Source organism: Schistocerca americana, chromosome 6 (genome assembly GCF_021461395.2).
Source record: "Schistocerca americana isolate TAMUIC-IGC-003095 chromosome 6, iqSchAmer2.1, whole genome shotgun sequence".
Lineage (NCBI taxonomy): Eukaryota > Metazoa > Arthropoda > Insecta > Orthoptera > Acrididae > Schistocerca > Schistocerca americana.
In genome coordinates, this window is record NC_060124.1 from 480,969,537 (window position 1) to 480,990,616 (window position 21,080).

At 38.7% G+C, this 21,080-nt stretch overlaps 1 protein-coding gene across 1 annotated transcript in view; it reads left to right on the plus strand.

Moving 5' to 3' along the window:
• LOC124619452 (suppressor protein SRP40-like) overlaps positions 1–10,756 on the plus strand; it is a 32,514-nt gene extending 21,758 nt beyond the window's left edge. The window contains exon 4 of the transcript XR_006980082.1: positions 9,896–10,756. The gene's annotated coding sequence lies outside the window, so the exon portion shown is untranslated. The remainder of the gene's footprint in view (positions 1–9,895) is intronic.
• The last annotated feature ends 10,324 nt before the right edge of the window (positions 10,757–21,080 follow it).

A 21,080-nucleotide genomic window follows, 5' to 3' on the forward strand; every position in this document is an offset into this window, starting at 1 on the left:
TACGGAAAAAATCATAAGGCAGATTTTAACTTGGAAGCATGTAAGACCCAGACATGGCAGAGGAGCTGGACAGTGCTAAACAGGACAGACAGCACAGAGATGTGGTGGACACTTGGCTGGTGGGGCCATTATGCAGGCTAATGACGAGGCATTGTGGATTAATAGGACATAATTAAGGGAGGAAAGTTCTTGAGTGATAAAGGAATGAGCAAGGAGGCAGAATCAATAAAGCATGGATCTTGAGTAATAAAGAAGTAATGAGACATATTTAATGGTGGAAGGTTCTTGAGCAATAAAGGAAAGAGTAAGGAGACAGAATCATTGAAGTGAGGTCATTAAGAAACAAATGGGCAAGAAATGAGACAATTAATCACTCACAGGAGTGCAACATACCAGAATATTCTGTGTGAGGTGAATCACAGGAGCAGAGACTTGACATAAAATGAAAATTGGTGCCAGGTGATGTGGGGTTGTGCACAGATATTGCTAGACCTGTTACAGCCACTGTAGCACTGACAGAAAAGAGTGGGAATGCACAAGTTATCTTAAAAGATGTGCCCTTGGTAATCATCTGAACACTAATAAACTCAAAGCATATCACATACAAGATAATTTAGAAATTTTACACAAGGCACCTAGCACCTGTGATGAAATGGAAATCCTTGTTCGTGGCAAAAGAGATCCACAGTGCCTACTTAACAAACAAAATGATTTCAGTTTAAATTGTTAATTTCTAGGGTAGTAGTCTGGTGAGAGGGGGCAGGTTGGGCTGAGGATGGTGGTCACCTGCCATCCATCATATGTGCGTTGACTGTGCCAGGCATGGCTGTCCTTGTGTACCAAAAATATAGCAGTCGCGAGATGGCACCGATATTAAGTGCACAGTTCTTCTTTATGGTAATGTTATAATGCTCATGCTATGTATTTTAATAATAAAGTGATTACATTTTATACCCTCACTTTATGAAAAAAGAAATTGGTTGCATTGCAGATTTACATACTTTATTGTACCACCCCTACCCACTTGTGCCTGTGCCCATCTCACAAGTCTCAGGCATGTATGTAAATTGGAACAGTCTGCCATATGGTACTTATGTAATTCATTGCTCTTAAACCCTTACAAAAAATTCATTGATATTTAGTATTCAGTAAACATAAGCTCATATTAGTGGGGAAAAAAAGTCAGTCGCAAGTTACATGGACTCTGCTCCAAATTACTCACGCCATCAATTCTCAAATTCTTTAGATATGGAAAAATAAGAATAAGCTTGACTATCTGGACTGTAGTTAAGCTAATCATCTTTAGAAACTTACATAATCCTAGTGCTACAGTGAAACCCCTGAACACCATTTTAATGACTCTCTGAGAACCTAAATATTTTTCCTGAAATGAGGGTTTGACCCAAATATTTTTTCCTGAAGTAAAGGTTTGTCCTCAAATGCAGGTTTTGCTTAAGTACGTGGAAGGAGTGACCCAGAATCATAATTCAAGAAGGTATAGGTGATGAAAGAGCTGTTTAGGTAAAAACTTACTGATAATCTGCTACAAATTTAAATGCAGCAAGCTTGCATATCGAATTTTTTGTGAGTTGTTTTTTCATTCCAGCATACTGGTGCTCCAGTTGTCTGATGTTTGTTAAAGCTGTCTCGCCTATACAGATGAAAAGTAGTTCCTGACAGTGTGAAGTCCTTGCACATCAGCTGCAAAACTTGGTGCAACAGCCTCCTCCTTCTCCTCCTTTTCTTCTTCTTCTTCTTATTATTATTCTTATTCTTCACAATTTTTGTCACCATTACCTCCTACCTCACAGTGTTCCTTCAGTGGAACTTCACACATCTCATTCATAGTCATCTCAGGCATGGAAGTCAAAACATAGACATAAACAAGAAACAAAGTTCTGGGATGTCACATTTTCAGGAATGTCTCTGATTCTACTCTATTCTTCTTGTGGAACAACACCATCTTCATCAGCAACTGATGTAACACATTCAGCCTTTGAAAAATAATTTAGCACATCCTGTTGTACAATATGATTTCAGGCAACAACAAATGTGTGCATGGCCTGTAAAATGATAAGCTTCCTTTGTCTTAAGGAATATAGTTGGTTTCTGAATGATTGCTACACTGTATTTGGCTTTAATGGCATGTATTATGCTCAGGTCCAAAGACTACTGATGACTTGTGCAGTTCAATGGAAGAAACGCAACATTAATATTTCTCAGAAATGTTTCCTTTGGCTGTGCAGGGCATCACTCAATTATTAGTACTATTTTCTTAACTGCTGCACTCATTTTACATGTAAATGCTGAGAAATCTTGTTAAGATTTCCCATATCATCCAGGCATTGCTGTTGCACTTGTAAGTACATGGTAGTGTATTTATGTTTTTAAGGCACCTGGGAGTTTCAAGTTTACCTAGTATCAATGGAGGCAACTTCTCTCTCCATCATTATTTACACACAATGGTGCAGTCGTATTTTCTTTGTTTTATTTTTATTTATTTTTTACCTCCGTAGCATTTTTCTCCCTTCACAGATTTGAAGAACTTCACATTTGAATATTATTTTGTTAATGATCATTTATAATTGGCATTTTATTGTTTTGTATATCTTACCAACCAATGTTCTCACTGTCACTCACATTTTATAATTCATTTTATTTTTCGTTTCTTGATTATGTAACAGTAACTGCTTTTGTAGGTGCTCTACTTAACTTCTAGACTTTGTATCACTTACTGTTGTATATTTTTTTGTTTCAATTTTATCAGCTTACGTAAGTTGTTTAATTCATCTTACCCCCACTACTTGTGACACAACTTCGCGCTTCCCATTAACTTCCACTTTTACCTTAGTTGACTCCAAGTACTTCATGCTTCAGCACACATTTCATGGGCAGCAGCATTTGTTTATTAGTGAGTGTCAGGCAGCAACAACCAGCCGTGACATACGCAGCAACAGGAAAGTGACCAATTTTGTGTCATTTTACAAGTTTCTAACCAGGAGCAAATTGTATAGTTTCATCTGTGTGCATTGATAGTTCAGTTCTGTGAGTGTCTGCATGTTAGTTTAATATTTAATAGCCACAGTTCTCATGTTTTCATTTGTGTCAGAATGTTAACTGATGTTGTGACACATTAGAAGTTCCTAATCAGGAGCAAATTATTTAGACTCACCTGAGTGCTTTGGAAGTTCAGTTTTTGAATCTCCGTGTATTAATATAATTTATTAGACATGGTTTTTGTATTTTCATCAGTGTCTACAGCAGAGATCCGCAGCACGTGTTGATAGTCTGTTTGTCTGTGGATTGTAGTTTTCTATGGTCTTTAGTATCGATAGCGACTGTCATTGCTTTGTGCGGATGCAAGCTGAGTTGGTGACACTTCACTGTCAACTTCAGGCTGTGATGGCTTTGGTCACACACCTTGAAGCTGCAGTGGATGGGTATCTCTGTTATGGGCTGGATGTGGGGATCAAACGGACATCCAGCATGTCTGAGGCCTCTGATAGGTCTGAACCAGTGGCCAGCTCAGTTACTGCTTGCATTGAGGTTGATCCCTCACCTGTGGTCAACTGGGAGGTCACCTTGGGGCATGGTAGGGATGAAAGACTTCTCAGGTGGCCACACATAAGGCCTCCCAGATTAGTCTGTCAAACAGGCTCCAGGTGCTGTCTGTGGCTGACATTATTGCTCAGCCAAATGCAGTCACTTGTCCTGTTTCAGAGGAAACCTCTCAGCCTGCAAGATTCAGGCAATCACAGAGGGTGGGAGTATTAGTAGTTGGGAGCTCCATTTTTAAGCATGTTCTGGGTCTCTTTAGGGACATGGCTGCCAAGGAGGGGAAGAAAGCCGGTATGCACTCTATGTGCATACCAGGTGGAATCATTCCAGATGTGGAACAGGTCCTTCCAGATGCTATGAAGAGCACAAGGAGCTGTCAATTGCAGGTGGTGGCTCATGTCAGTACCAATGATGTGTGTCACTTTGCATTGGAAGAGATTCTCTTTGGTTTTGAGTGGCTAACAGAAGGGTAAAGGCTGCCAGTCGAGCTTGCAAGATGAAAGCAGAGCTCACCATTTGCAGCATTGTCGACAGAACCAATTGTGGACCTCTGGTACAGAGATGAGTGGAGGTTCTGAATCAGAGGCTCAGACAGTTCTGCGAGTGTATAGGTTGCAGATTCCTCGACTTGCACCATACTGTGGTTGGGTATCGGGTTCCACTGAATAGGTCAGTAGGTCAGGAGTCCACTAGGTGCAGGAGGCAGCTACACAGGTAGCAGGGGCTGTGTGGTGTGGGCAGGGTGGTTTTTTTAGGTTAGAGGGTCATGGGGAAACACAAACAGGGCTTCAGTCTCAAAGGGTGGAGGCTGAACACAGGACACACGTAGATACAGGAACCATTAGTATAACAGTTGTAAATTGTCGTAGCTGTGTTGGAAAAGTACCAGAGCTCCAAGCACTAATAGAAATCACTGCTGTTCAAATTGTTAAAGGCACTGAAAGCTGGCTAAAGCCGGAGATAAGTTCAGCCGAAATTTTTGCAAAGACCCTAACGGTGTTCCGAAAGGATAGGCTAAACACAGTTGGCGGTGGCATGTTTTTTGCTGTTAGAAGTAGTTTATCTTGTCACAAAATTGAAGTGGATAGTTCCTGTGAGTTGGTATGGGCAGAGGTCATTCTTGGCAACTGAAATAAAGTAATAATTGGATCCTCTTACCAACCTCCCAACTCAGATGGTGCAGTTGCTGAAAGGTTCAAAGAAAACTTGAGTTTAATTGCAAACGTGTACCTGACGCATACACTCATAGTTGGCAGTGATTTTAATTTACCCTCAATATGTTGGTGAAAATACATATTTAAATCCAGAGGTACGCAAAAACATAATCCTAAATTGTGCTAAACGCATTCTCTGAAAAGTATTTTGAGCAGTTAGTTCATGAGCACACGCAAACAGTAAATGGTTGTGAAAACACACACGAAGCAACAAATAATCCTGAGCTACAAAGCTCAAAGCTACAAGCATCAACACGGATGCAGGGATTAGTGAACACAGGGTTGTCATAGCGAGATTGAATATTATAAACCCTAAATCCTCCAAAAATAAATGAAAAATATATCTAATCAGAAATACAGATAAAAATGCACTTGATGCTTTCCTGAGAGGCGATCTCCCCTCCTTCCAAACTAACATTGTAAGTACGGACCAGATGTGGCTTGAATTCAAAGAAATAGTATTGATAGCAATTGAGATTTATACCAAATAAATTAACAAATGATGGAGCTGATCCTCCTCGGTACACAAAATGAGTCAGAACACTTTTGCAGACACAACAAAAAAAGCATGCCAAATTGAAACGAACACAAAATCTCCATAATTGGTGATCTTTTACAGAAGCTCAAAATTTAGTGTTGGCGTCAATGTGAGATGCTTATAATAATTTCCATAACAAAACTTTGTTTCAAAATTTGGCAGAAACTGCAAAGAGATTCTGGTCATATGTAAAGTATGCTACTGGCAAGAAACAATCAATGCCTTCTCTGCACAGTAGCAATGGAAATACTATTGATGACAATGCTGCCAAAACACAGCCTTCCGAAATTCTTCACCAAAGACGACAACATAAATATTACAGAATACGAATCAAGAACAGCTGCCAACATGCATAACTTAGAAGTAGATATCCTCGGAGTAGTGAAGCAACTTAAATCACTTAATAAAAGGAAGTCTTCTGGTCCAGACTGTATACCAGTTAGGTTCCTTTCAGTGTATGGTGATTCAATAGCTCCATTCTTAACAATCATATACAAGCACTTGCTCGCTGAAAGATCCATACCCACAGACTGGATAGTTGCACAGGTCACACCAATATTCAAGAAAGGTGGTAGGAGCAATCCATTAACTTGCAGACCCATATCATTAACGTCAATATGCAGCAGGATTTTGGAACACACATTGTGTTCGAACTTTATGAATTGCCTTGAAGAGAACAGCTTATTGACACTTAGTCAACACAGATTTAGAAAACATCGTTCTTGTGAAACACAACTAGCTCTTTACACATGAAGTGTTGAGTGCTATTGACATGGGATTTCAAATTTATTCTGTATTTCTATATTTCCAGAAGGCTTTTGACACTACCATACAAGTGGCTTATAGTGAAATGCATACTTATGGAATATCATTTCAGTTATGTGACTGGATTTGTGATTTCTTGTCAGAGAGGTCACAGTTCGTAGTAATTGCTGGAAAGTCATCAAGTAAACCAGAAGTGATTTCTGGCTTTCCCCAAGGTGCTGTTATAAGCCCTTTGCTGTTCCTTATGTATATCTACGATTTAGAAGGTAACCTGAGCACCTGCCTTGGGTTGTTTGCAGATGATGCTGTCATTCATCATCTACTACAGTCATCAGAAGATCAAAACAATTTAGAAAACTTATCTGTATAGTGCAAAATTTGGCAATTGACCTTAAATAACAAAAAGTGTGAGGTCATCCACATGAGTGCTAAAAGAAATTGGTTAAACTTCAGTTACATGGTCAGTTAGTCAAATGTAAAGGCTGTAAATTCAACTAAATACCTAGGAATTACAATTACAAACAACTTAAATTGGGAAGAACACATAGAAAATGTTGTGGGGAAGGCAAACCAAAGACTGTGTTTTATTAGCAGGACACTTAGAAAATGTAACAGATTCTACACTACACTTGTCCATCCTACTTTGGAGTACTGTTGCATGGTATGGGATCCTTGCCAGATAGGATCAACAGAGTACATCGAGAAAGTTCAGAGAAGGGCAGCATGTTTTGTACTATGAAATAGGGAGAGAGGGTCACTGAAATAATACAGGAATTGAGGTGGACATAGTTAAAAGAAAGGCATTTTTCTTTGTAATGGAATCTTCTCACAAAATTTCAATCACCAGCTTTCTCCTCCAAATGTGAAAATATTTTGTTGGCGCTGACTTTCAAAGGGAGAAACAGTCGTCATAATAAATAAGCAAAATCAGGACTCGCACAGAAAGATACAGGTGTTTGTATTTTCCGTGCGCTGTTCGAGACTGGAATAAAAGAGAATTATTGTGAAGGTGGTTCGATGAAACCTCTGTCAGGCACATAAGTGTGATTTGTGGAGTCTCCATATAGATGTAGACATGTCCCTATGAACACTGGTCTATACACACCATTTGCTACTCGTGCTTGGTGAGTTCATTTGCTTCACTTATACTGAACACTCGGCATTACATGTGTATTGTGGTTTTTCATTCCAGCATGGTTATTTTTTGTATAATTTTGAATTTTTATCTTCTGTTTGATGATTGCAACTACATTTCAACCATTTTTTCCACGATTTTAATTTTAACTAAGGTGATTGCCACCGTTGCTTTTAATGCTGACTAGTGTGACTGCTGCTGCCTTTCTAAGATACATCTGCATCCTCGCACCAGCTTATTCTGCTGTTAATGGTTTAGTTAGGGTTGAGAATCAAAACTTTCAGGTAATAATGACTTTGTCACATTCTGCAGTTAATCTGATGATGCGCTAACAGCATAAAACATGTTATCAGTCAGTAAACACTGCAAGGAGGCTGTCTTTTATTTGAAAAGGAACCACTGTTGCTGCACCAGGCCAGAGCAGAATGGAGCAATTTGCACTTAGTCACAGTACTTAATTGTCATTTTAAAATAATCTGTTAACACATTTTAGATGAAACATAAAGTCCAACCTCCATTTATGTATTACATTCGAAGTAATTACAAGAGGTTTAGTGCTTTTATATAATGTATAGTTGTTCAACGATGTTCACTGTACTGCAGTGTTAATGTGCATAACAAAGTTATCTGCATTTGTTAATTCTTGGTGATTCAGTTATCTTCACCAAGGTTCACATGAAAATGGTCCTTACTAAATTGATGTCTTTTCTTCTTATTTCTCAATTTCAACTCAAACTTGGTCACTGCAGATTCATTTCTCATCAGTCACCACATGAAAGGATCTCGGTTGGCAAAAAAATATTAATTCTTGGTTTGGGTTTTCTTTGTAAAATCTTGATTACTACATATTTATCTGTTTCTACTTTTTCAAAATTATCTTCAGTGATGATGTGTAACAATCAATATTTATTAAATGATTGTGTACAGAGATGTATGTTGAGCAGATAATAAGCTCACACTCAGATTTTACAAGATTTTCACTATCAATGCTGTTAACATTACTGTCTTGAGTCTTCAGTGGTGACTCTTGCAGTGGAGTATTCTGAAGCCCTCCTTGACAGTCTGTGTGGTGTTATCATCTCCATGCAGCTCCTGCTGTGGTGTAGGGATATCTGCTTATGAACTCTAATCACTGTACACTGCCCAAGGAGCACCACAAACAAATAATAAGATGCAAAACAAATATCTGAACTAATATTGAATTTCATATACACGGAAATGATATACTTCTATGGTTTTTAAACATCATAACCCTTTTTTAAAAAAATTGGAGATACACTTGCTCATTTATACTCGATGAGGTTGCAGACAACTTCACACTTCTAACACCTGTGGGAAAAATTCCATATTTAATTCAGCAGAATTGTGTACCCTCACATCCTTGCCAACCAGTACAAACAAAACTGACCCCTCAATAATCTCTGTTTTACATCCTGTTAACTAATCCACACATAGAATATCTACACTTAACTCAGGTACTACCAAAAAAAATGCCAAACTCATGCTGCCAATTTTATATTCCAAAAGTTTTTGATACTTAACAGCTTCACTAATTTACCAGAAGCACACACTATTTTTAGTCCAGATACTGGCATGTTGATTACATAATTATGTTCCTTTACACAATCAAAAAAAGGTTTCAGCAACTGAATTAATTTCAGTACCAGTGTCTAAAAGGGTTTTCTCTTCTCTACCATAAATACAAATTTTCACAAGAGGTAGTTAAGTGCTAATCTCATAAGTTTCATGTAATAAGTCCTGCTCAGTATCGCTCTTTGTCCAGTTATTATTTCTCGCTTATTTTTTAATATATATTGCCTTCTGATTCCATTAGAATTGCGAATAAATCTGCTGCCTTCGTTTTACAAGTTGCTACAACTTTATCCTCGTCAACTTAATAATTTCAGAAAATATTCTTTCTCTTCCCTCATTCTCTTCCTCAAAACTATTATGTGAAGGAAATGCACTGCCCTGTATTCTTTCTGCTTCCTCTCCTCTACTACTACTGCCACCACTACTGCTGCTGCTGCTGCTGCTACCTGCTGGCTATTGGTTGGACTCCAGTAGTGCCTGATATAGCCACTTCTGCCTTGCCAGTGCAGCACAGCACAGGTACACCTTGTCTGGACTTGATTGCAGAACAATAAATAAATAACAAATGTAGCATTTTTAATATGATAATTCATTTAAAATTTATAATAAAAAATCATTACACATATTTATACGTGCCTGGCATTACTCACTGGAACATATCAGTGTTTAACATGACTATTGTAAACATTATATGTAGGCTGCTCATATGTTTTAGTGTACCTATCTGCCTTCCATGGTACTCTTTCACACTTTTTCCAGTTCTCCTATCATACCATGGTGCCTTCGTAAAGACTTCAATAATATCACTTTGTTATTCTTTAGACCAGTATAGTTCTATAAATCCTGAGGCAAAATCCTCAAAAGGCTCATATCTTTCCAGTGCATCCACTCCCCAATCGAAACTTTCTCCCATCAAGCAACATTTTCCCTTCTCAGTTTATCTTTCTCTACACATTCTGCAGTTAAATAACTCCTTAAACTGTTCATGAAGGAAAGGGGGAGTACTTCCTCAATAGGATCAAGAGCTATACAGGCTGAGGCAGAAAGATGTTAACATTAAATGGGTATTCTCTGTTTTACTTTTTTTCACAGATTAAACCATGGTGTCCCAATATTCCATTGAGGAACGAGGGAAGGTAGCTGCCTGGATGAAGGTCTCTCAGTTCTGAAGCATCGTACAAGAAAAATTCAAGGCCTGGACCAAACAGGATGCACCATTGTGCCTGACAATTGGTCGGATCTACAAGAAGTTTGTAAGGAGAGGGTCTGTTCAAGAGGATTTCAAGAGAAACGGTGGTAGGAGAGCTGTCTGAACTGAAGAGAATATCATCCTTGTCCAGGGAGTGATGGTAGCCAGCCCAACCAAGTCGTCTCCCCGACTTTCTCTGGAGACTAACATTTCCCAAAGATCAGTGGTTAGAAATTTGCACAATTATTGTGCAGCAGCTCACAAATGTGAATAAGCAAGCTCATGTGAGTGCTGCGAAAATTATCTGGGAAATTGCGCATCCCCCTCTGGGTTCAGGGGTTAGAATAGTCCTGAGGTATTCCTGCTTGTCATAAGAGCTGACTGAATGGAGTCTCCTGGTTTTCGGCCTTCAGTATCATGGTCCCCTTTATGGTTTGATCTCCACAATTTCCAAATTTTTCTGAATAGAGGGCCATTTGGGGAAGGACAGACATATTACATAGTGCTTCATATATCCATCATTGGAGAGTCACGTTTCTTCTGGGAGTACAGCTTCAAGCAGCAAGATCTCAACATCTCTGAGAAGATAGTCAAGAAAAACAAAAAAAGTGTCAGCTAATAACGAATATTTTGTATGGTCAAGTCACATCTTTCGCAAGAGGACACAGCAGACATAAATCTTCCTCACATAGAACAATGTGAAAACCTTAACATATACTGTTACAATATACAAGGATTGAGAAATAAAGTAAGTGAACTTGAAATTCTTGCAATTGATACTAATGTTTTGTCAGACATGCACTTACTGTGTGTTAGTGAACACTGGCTAAAAGAGTCAGAATTACCTTATCAGTATATTCAAAACTTCAGATTAGTCCACCACTATTCTAGGAAAAATTACAAAGGTGGTGGAACTTGTATATACATAAGAAATAGCATTAGCTGTGAACCTTTCCATCCCTGTGAAGTGTATTCCTTAGACAAAGACACTAAAATAGCTGGGGTAGTACTTGCCGACCTAAATATGTATATAATGTGTGTATATAGATCACCTAGTGGTAACTTTTCAGTCTTCCTCAGAAACTTTGCACTATTGCTAGAAAAAGCGTGTCACAACAACTCAAAAAATATAATAATATGTGGTGATCTCAACATTGATTTCCTTGAAGAATCTGCTCAAAAGTCCCAATTAGTAAATTTAATGATGTCATTCAACTTCAATATGAAAGTTATATGTCCTATGAGATTAAACAGCTGTCTTGATCAGGTTGCTACTAACAACACTGATTGCACTATAAAAATTATAGATGTTGGTTTTTCAGATCACAGTGCACTAACAATATATTTTAATCCACCACTCAATGTACTCCCAACAGGAGAAACAGTTATTAAATGTAGAAGTTATAGTGATAGCAACATAAACAACTTTGTACTTAGCTTAGAGCAGGGGTCTCCAAACTTTTTAGTTCGCGGGCCACATTGACTCCTGCACGAAGTCATAAGGACCAAGATCTACCTAGTGGGTTTAAAGGACCCTAGCACTCCACAATCACTGTAATGTAAGGCTAAAGGAAAGATGAAATCGCAAAAATCTAAGGTTGTGGGAATAGCTAGCACTGAAACAAACTAAGATTTTTATTTAATTACATAATTTTTATAGGTGGACGTACCTGACCGAAATTCTGGCATATTTTATTCTGGCGAATTTCACCGACAAAAAAGTATGTCACTGCACATTCTTCATGAAAGCGTCCTGCAAAGTTAACGAAATCTCAAAATCATTATTGGCATTACTGCAAGACGTAACAGAGGTAGAGTATGTCAACGCATTGTTATTTCAAGCAGCGCAACAATAAGTTTAGTTATGTAGTCTTGTATCGAGTAGCAGAGCCAATGTCGTGGTGTATTTTGGTCGCGATAGGCCTCAAAACTCAATTGTTGGCAGTATAGGTACCACATCAAATATTTGGCGGGCCGGATACCGGGGATGTCCAGTCAGCTGACGCGGGCCAGTTTGCTGGCCCTCGTGGGCCGGTTTCGGCCCACGGGCCGTAGTTTGGAGACCCCTGGCTTAGAGGAAGAAGACTGGCAATGTGTATTTACTTCCTCAACAACCAATGAAAAATATGACAATTTTCTGCAGATATTTGAATATCACTTTAATTGCCATTTCCCAGAGAAAATAAAGACTATCACTAACAAAAAACAGAATGCTTGGGTCACAAAAGGTATTAAAACTTCATGAGAAAAGATGAGGCTGCTGCACAGACTTAGCAAAGTGGACAGTGGCAAATCCAAAGAGTTCAAGGTATACTATAAAAATTACAAAAACACATACAGGAGAGTTATCAAATGGGCTAAAAAAGCTCATAATGATAAAACAATGAGGGGCTCTTCCGACAAATGTAAGACCATCTGGGGTATAGTAAATGAACAGACTGGTAGAAAGTTAAGGATAGAGGATAAAATCACACTAAATATAGAAGGACAAAAGACTGAAAATGCACATAAAATTTCCAATATATTCAACAGCTATTTTTCAGAAATTTCCACAAATCTCCTAACCAACTCTTCAAATACTGTTCACTCTCCTCCCACAAATCTCCTGACTAACTCTCCAAACACTGCACACTCTTGTCTCAAAAATAATACTCCTCTGAACTCCTTTTTCCTATCTCCTACAACACTATATGAAATTGAAGATATTATTAAAAAAAGAGTCAAAAAGATTTAATCTGCAGGGCATGATCTGATGCCCTGCTTCTTACTTCATAAGTGTTCAAATTACATCAGTGAACCCCTGTCAAATATCATAAGTACCTCATTTCTAGAGGGAACATTTCCAAACCAGCTAAAACTTGCTAAAATTATACCTCTCTACAAGAAGGGAGAGAAAACGGACATGACAAACTATAGGCCAATAGCTATACTAACTGCCTTCTCAAAAATATTTGAATACTGTATGTTAACTAGATTAGAAATATGTTTAAATTCTAACAACATAATCACATCTTCCCAATTGCTCTGTATGCATTTCTAGAAAAGTGCTCAAGTTTCGTTGACCATAAACAACCTGCTGTCAGTATGTTTCTTGATCAGTCCAAGGCCTTTGACATGGTCGACCACAAGCTGCTACTTATGGAACTCCACAAGGATGCCCTCAGGGATCTGTCCTTGGCCCTGTTCTTTTCATATTGTTCATAAATGATCTCCCAGAACACATACCAAATGCCAGCTCCTCTCTGTATGTGGACGACACAAATATCCTGATAACCAGTAGAGGTGACACATTGAAAGATGCAGTTAATGAAACTACTTGTCATTTACAATCGTGGTTTGAAGCAAATAGTCTACTCATAAATACTCAAAAACTATAAGTATGAACTTCCATACTAGACAAAATCTAACCCCCTTCAATGCAGTTATAGTTATCGGCAAAGATGACATTACGAACAGACAGGACACCAAATTTCTTGGACTTACCATCAGTAACACACTAAATTGGAAACCACATTTTGAGGCGTTGTCACAAAAGCTTAGTAAAACCTGCTATCTATTATGATCATTAAAAGACACAGCCAGTGTAGATACCTTGAAGCTGGTTTGAGTGTGTCTTGAGCTATGGCCTAATCTTCTGGGGAAAGAGCTCTGATTCTTTCACAATTTTCAAGTTACAAAAACAAGTAGTAAGGATAATGAAATGTAAAAAAAAGAACTGAACACTGTAAACCACTATTTCAACAGCTAAAAATCCTGCCACTGCCATGCCTCTATATATTGGAACTAGCTTGTTTTACGGTACAGCACTTGGACGCCCTCGACAGAAATGCAGACCACCATACACGACACCAGAAACAAAACACAGTTACAAATTATAGCCCACAACACAAAATAATATGCGAATGGGGTTAAATGTATGGGCATTAAAATATACAACCACCTCCCAACAGACATAAAAACAAGCAAAAACCCAAAAATAATGAGAATTAAATTAAAGGAATTGCTACTAAATCACTGTTTCTATTCCGTACATGAATTTCTTGAAACAAAATTTTAATTACTTGCAATAAGCTGTTTATTCAGTTGTAGATGTTTCTACTCAGTAAGATAATTTAATTATTGTGTCTTATCTATATTCTGTCTATATCTCATATATGTATTCTGCTATGTGAACTATGTACCACAATATTTTAATTACTTGTAATAAGCTGTATATTCACTTGTAGATATTTCTACTTAGTAAGATAATTTAATTATTGTTTGTTACTCATATTCTGTCTGTATCTCTTATATGTATTCTGCTATGTGCAGTATGCACCTCCGTCATCTCTCATCACACACCACCTTTTTTATATTTTGTCTATATATCCTATACGTATTCTGCTATGTGAGTTATGTGTCGCTACTGTCATCTCTCGTCATATACCATCTTAACATAATTTTTCAAATTGACTTGTCCTATATCATGATGTGCTTTGCTGTACAAATTGTATGATCTGCAGGACCAATAATAAATCAAATCAAATCATGTGCTTAGACTTTCTGCACTGCTTATTGTCATGGCTCTGCAACTCCACTCGTAATCCAGCGGTATGTGCGAGGGCATCATACGGCGTGCATCGTCTACATCTGTTGTCCACCTTCCTCTTTTACCCCCACGAGAATACTGGATTTCTTTTAACCAAATATCCAGCATGGTAGCCAGTCTGTCATGGACCCACTTGGTTGTATCCCCCTGACAACCCAGGGATCGCACCAAGCGAGGTGGCGCAGTGGTTAGACACTGGACTCGCATTCGGGAAGACGACGGTTCAATCCCGCGTCCGGCCATCCTGATTTAGGTTTTCCGTGATTTCCCTAAATCACTCCAGGCAAATGCCGGGATGGTTCCTCTGAAAGGGCACGGCCGACTTCCTTCCCCATCCTTCCCTAATCCGATGAGACCGATGACCTCACTGTCTGGTCTGCTTCCCCAAACAACCAACCAACCAACAAACCAGGGATCGCACTGCTGATGCCCATGCTGCAAATTCCCCATGTATGCCAAGGAGTAGAAGCCCTTCTGCCTGGGTCATCAGAACTCCCAGCAATGATCATCCTGCTAGGTGGCCTTTGCTGTGGATGGGTGACACCTGTGGGGAGAGCCCCTGGTCAGAGTGGGTGGCATCAGGGTGGATAATCCACAATGAAGCAAACCAAATCATCTTTTTGTTGGTGACCGAATGACCCCAGCAGTCTCTAAGAAAGGAAAGGTAGACTTCAATGCAGTGAAGTATGACGCCAAATTGGTCCCCTCCCTGGCTGCATCATGGGAGGAATGTTGGGCTACTGAAAAAAAAAGAGAGCCGTATTTGCCTCAATACTTAGCATGCCTGCAGGACCGATGAGGACCCCTTTCTGGCTACAAAGCCTCATTTTTTGCAGAAAACCTGGAGGATAAGTTTGGAGAAGTGGAGGTGCTGTCCAAAATGTGAAAGGGGTCAGTCCTGATTCAGACAGCATCCCCAGCACGGCGTTCCGAGCCCAGTCACTTGTGTTGCTCGCCTGTGACAAGCTGGGTGATATTCCTGTTTCAATCACTCCCTACAAAAGCCTAAACATGGTCAAGGGGTTTATCTTTCATCAAGACCTCTTACTGCAGCCCAACGACGAGCTATGTGCCAATGTAGAACGGCGGGGTGCTCACTTCATACAGTGTGTCTATAGGGAACCTAAAGATAATAGGATCACTAGAGGTGTCGTCATCTGGGCCTAGGCCTTTGAGGTGGTTCATTAACTGAAAAGGTCAAGGTGATGGTATACCAATGTGACATACAACCGTATGTCCCTCCCCCTACACAGTGGCTTAAGTGCTGGAAATCGCGGCACATCTCGTACCGGTGTAATTCCAATGCCACATGTAGAGACTGTGGACATCCACTGCATCCGAATACTCCATGTGCCCCTTCTCCCTGCTCATCGGACTGTGTGGTACTCTAAAAGGAGAGGAAAATTATGGCATACAAGACCCTGGATATGCTGACTTATCCGGAGGCTAAGAAGCAGTATGACCAGTTGCGTCCTGTTCACTTGACATCTTCCTATGCTGCAGCTGCAGCTACAGCATTGCCCTCACTGGCAACAATCGTCCCCTCATCTGTGCCTTGTACAGTTGGCCCTCAGGGCTGCCCAACTGCCCTTAGTGGCTATCGGGGGTATTATAAAAATCATACTGAATTGTTCCAGTTTGGTCTAGGCTGCGTGGTGGTATGTTGTACTTCACCTCATGCACCAAACACTTAAAGAAGTGACCAGCTGAGCATTTCTTTTATGTACAATGAATGTTGCTTACTGACTATTCGGCCGCCATTAAGTGTTATTAATGAGGGTCCAGCTAGTCTGTGCCCTGAATCCGTATGCCTTCTTCCTCCAATTGGGCTCAGACCTTGTCTCCTGAAAAGCTGTGGATATAGCTGCTGAAAATTAACGTCTCATTTTCATTCACTCCACCACATAAATAAGAAGTGAGTTTAAATCCACCTTCTTATATTATGTTCAAAATTACAACTCAATACATGAGAAATGATGACAGCTACCAACTTGTATATGCTGCCTCTTTGCATAACATACATAACAGATGAAGAGCACTTGGCAAAAATGATGAAAGTCAATTTTTTTCCATTTGCAGGTTAGGACAGGCATTTGTAGCTCAAATACGGCCTTGTTTTTTTTTTGGGGGGTGGGGTGTACAGGGCAAGAATGCTGGCAGTTACTAAGTTATTTGCCATTTTATTTTTGTTGTGCATGGTAAAACCGATGAATGCCATCTGCGTTCATGTCACATACGTTGAGTCATTTCAGAAGGTTGGCAAAACGTGCTTGATCAGGATTTCAATGTGCTGTCTTCATTCTTTTGTTTACTTTGTGTTTGTGGTTAGAAAGATGCCAAAGTTTATAGCTTGTTTTTTTGGTAGTAATTTCTGTGAAAATGAGTGAATTGAGTCAAGTGTGGATGAAGATTGTGAAAATGTCAGTAAACCTAGCACAAAGAAGAGAAAATCCCGTGTAAGGGTAAGAGATGTGATGAAAAAACTTAAAGTGTGTACTCACGAAACTGGCCCCGATTGCAGATGTAGAAGACTACAGTGGTTTGATAGAGTTTGTGAAGGTGAAAGAAAAAGATTAATTTCTCTTTTTAATAGTTTAGTATCTAATGATGCTCAGTTCACATACTTGGCTGGGCTTATTAATGTTTATGACGTCAAAGATTGCAGACCAAGGAAGCCTGAAAATGAATAAGTTTTAATGATAAGAGCTACATCTACAAAGTAAGAATAAAGGATGGTGATAATTTTATTGACACCACTGTGTGTTATAAAGCATTTTTGTCTATTTTTGGTGTAACTGGGAGAAGGGTTCAAACTATTCAAATGAGTCTGAAAGAAACAGGTGAACCCCCAACTGACAAGAGAGGAAAGTATGACCACAAACATTGGTAGGACCTCAGAAGAAGTTAAACAAAGTGTCATTGATCACATTGCATCGTTTAAGGGCTGTACAAGCCATTATAGTTTTGATAAAACTAAAAAAAAAAAAAAAAGACATACTTGCCAGGCACTTTAAATTTGAAAAAAATGTGCACATTGTACGAGACAGGTACGCCTACTGGTAAGATTGTGTCCTATGAATATTATAGACAGATATTTGTATCTAACTTTAACATAGCTTTCGGATATCCCAGAAGCAACACATGCAGTGCATGTGGCAGGTACCAAGCAGAAATGAAAGCTCTAAACCTCCAGCTGGAACAGACTAATGATGACAAGGAAAAAGCAAATATTTTAAGCAGCATTAAGACAAAACATTGTGAGAATGAACTACACTTGAGGAAAGCTAACATGTTTTATGACACAAAGAGAAAATGTAGGAAAATTTCAAGGAAAAGGGAGGATACTGAGGCACTTACCATTGATTTTCAAAAAAATTAAGCTTACCTAATTTGACCACAAATGACGTTTACTACCGCCATCAATTGTCATTGTATTTGTTCAATGTCCACAGCCTATCTACACGAATTGCTACTTTTTTTGCTTACCCAGAAACACAAGGAGGTAAAGGTGCAGATGAAGTAGTATCGATGTTGCACTATTATATCTTCACCCTGTTACAGTCCAATGTCAAAAACTTGTACATATTTTGTGATTCTTGTAGTGGACAGAACAAGAACTACACCATGTTTCGCTTCTGTCATTATGTAGTACAAATTCTGAAAAAACTAGACTGCATAACAATCATATTCCCTATTCGCGGCCACTCTTACCAAGAATGCGATAGAGATATGGCCCTGGTAAACGGCAAATTTCCCGCAGTAATACCAGAACTTGGGGTAAATGAAATAAAGAATGCCAGAGTAAAGCCTTCGCCTTTCACTGTGATTGAAGCTGACCAAAACCTATTTAGAAAATGGACTGCTTTTTTGGAAAATCACTGTCACAAGAAATGCCCATTTGCTACACAACCAATTCGTGAAATAAAATTTTCAAAAGACCATTGTAGGTTAGTTGAACACAGATCATCTTACACTGGGTACTTTCTCATGTCACCGATCCTAACACAACACCAACTTACCAAGCTTTCAAGAGAGACAGAAGACCCTGGTGATAATACGTCCTCCTCTTTACCACCAATTCTGCGTGAAGGTAAGAGAAAATGACTTGACACTTTACCTTTGCTTTCACATATCAATAATCTATAGACCTATAATGAGTTATAGAATAATACCTCATAACAATAGTGTAACCTTGAAAGTAATGAAAACTTGTCAGTACAGGAAATCTTTTTGCCGTTATTGCAACAGATATTTAGTTAGGTTATTAGTTAAATTCATAATACGCTATGTAAGTAGGTAGGTTACTATTTTATGTCAAAAACCACCAGCAGGTTCCCTTGTTTTAGCCCAAAAGTTTGCTTATTTCCAAATCTGATTAAACTAAAACCTGTAAAGTACCAAGACCTGCAGCACCTGAAGCAGTTTTGCAGTCCATCTGCTCAAAAGTACTTTGAAGAACTTCCTCATTGACAAAACATAAGTTGTAAGTAACAGTATTAAAATAAAATGTATATGTGTTAAAATCTAGAACATTATAAATCTTATAAAATAAACAGTATTCAGAATTTGTTTACAGGTTACAAGATCCACTGAAGAAGCACAGAATGATAGTGGACTTTCATCGTTTTTACCAAGTTTTTTATGACTACCATCACTTTTACCATGTTTTTTGTGTACCTATTTAAGTTCTTAATTAATAAAGAACCTGTAAATTGAAAATGTGTTTATTGTATTACATTTATCACCTAAACAAATAAATATAGAACAATAAAAATGTTGTTGTGATAATTATACGGTGAACGTTTATGATATACGAGACACTAGAGCAGAAAATTCGTCGTCCTGAAAGGTTACAAAAAAGTGATTATCATCATTTTTGCCTTGTGTTTTTCAGATATGATATTCAACTTAATAATTAACAATTACAATACATTTTTTATCTTTGACATTTTGCTTCTTAGATTTCATGGACCTCTTTCTTCCATGCCACATGCTCCATGGAACTCCTATCTCCACCTCAGCAGGTAGGATCATCTGACTGCTACCCACTACTGTACAGTCACTGTATCGTTAGCTCTGGTATCAGCACCTGCGATTTAAAACACCTCCCAACAATGGGGTGCTCACCGCTTATTGACTACTTTGTTACGAACCTCCATTCTCTGACATTTGTATTTAAGAACATAATACCTCTCAGTCAAGGAATGGGATGTATCACTACATATCCCACCACTAAAAGAAAAGGTGTTGTGACCAAACATTCAACTTTAATTATTATACAAGTGTTACATAAATAGACATGATAGCTTCATTATCACTTTCAATTTTTCTTTAAGTTTATCGTTGCAAGTATTTCTTTGTGTTTTGTTTTGCCATTAACAAGTATTTCATTATACCTTACCACAAAAATCTCTTTCTTTCTTGATGAAAGTAAATATTATCTTTAATTCTAGAATCAAACAACAGAGCACTCAGAGATTCCATTGTGTCCTTAGAAACAGGTTAATTACTTAACTTTAATAATTTTATTTAATCAACCTGGAGGAAATGCTCCCTTATCAAGGGTCTCCAACCCCGTGCAAATGATAATACTCATAAACGTTTCTCAACACTGCCCTTCCTAGGGATTAAGTGCACTTTCCCCTAACTTCATACCCTCACTAATGTGATGTTTCTCTCCTCCCACTAAGTGGTTGGGGTCCTCCTTTTGTTGGGGCCACCTGAACTCCGTGCCCCCCCCCCCCCCCCCCCCTCCCACTTGCGCTGCCTCTGCCAGTCAGCCAGCATGCTATTCGTTCATTTCTTTTGTGTGGTGAAGGTTGTTACGGAAGAGTTATATGTGGAGATGAGTGTTCCTCTTCTTACAGGCAGATGAAGACACAGGGAAAACTGCAATCATAATAATGATGATGCTATGACATGTTGGAAAAGAACTGTTTTTATTTCAACACTGGACCATGTTACGACTGACATGAGAGAACATTTTGCTGAAGAAAATATTTATCATTTAAAATTCAACATACTTTTGCCTCACAACTACTGAAACATGCTGGTAATGATCTGGCACATAAATTGAATGAGTGCTTAACTGAACTACCGTTCTTTGAAGAAGTATCACTCTTTGTGATTAAAAAGAGACTAATGGGAAAGAGTCTTCAATACAAGCAAACAAGCATAAACACCCTTAATGATCGTGATTCTGTTATGCAAGCATTGTCTGTTTGTCCTAGATCTGGCTATCCTACTTTTCACACGCTGTAAAAAATATTTGCTCGTCTACCTGCATTTATTTCTACAGTGGAAAGAAGTTTTTCAACGTTGCGGCGTACAAAGACATGGCTGAGGTCGACAATGGAGGAGGATTGACTTAATGGCTTAGCTCTGTTGGACACTCACCCTGACATTGATTATCCTATTGACAATGTAATTAACCAATTTGCCAGGGAGAATAGGTGCATAGAATTCATCATTTAAGGAAGAGAACCACAATTGTAACTTTT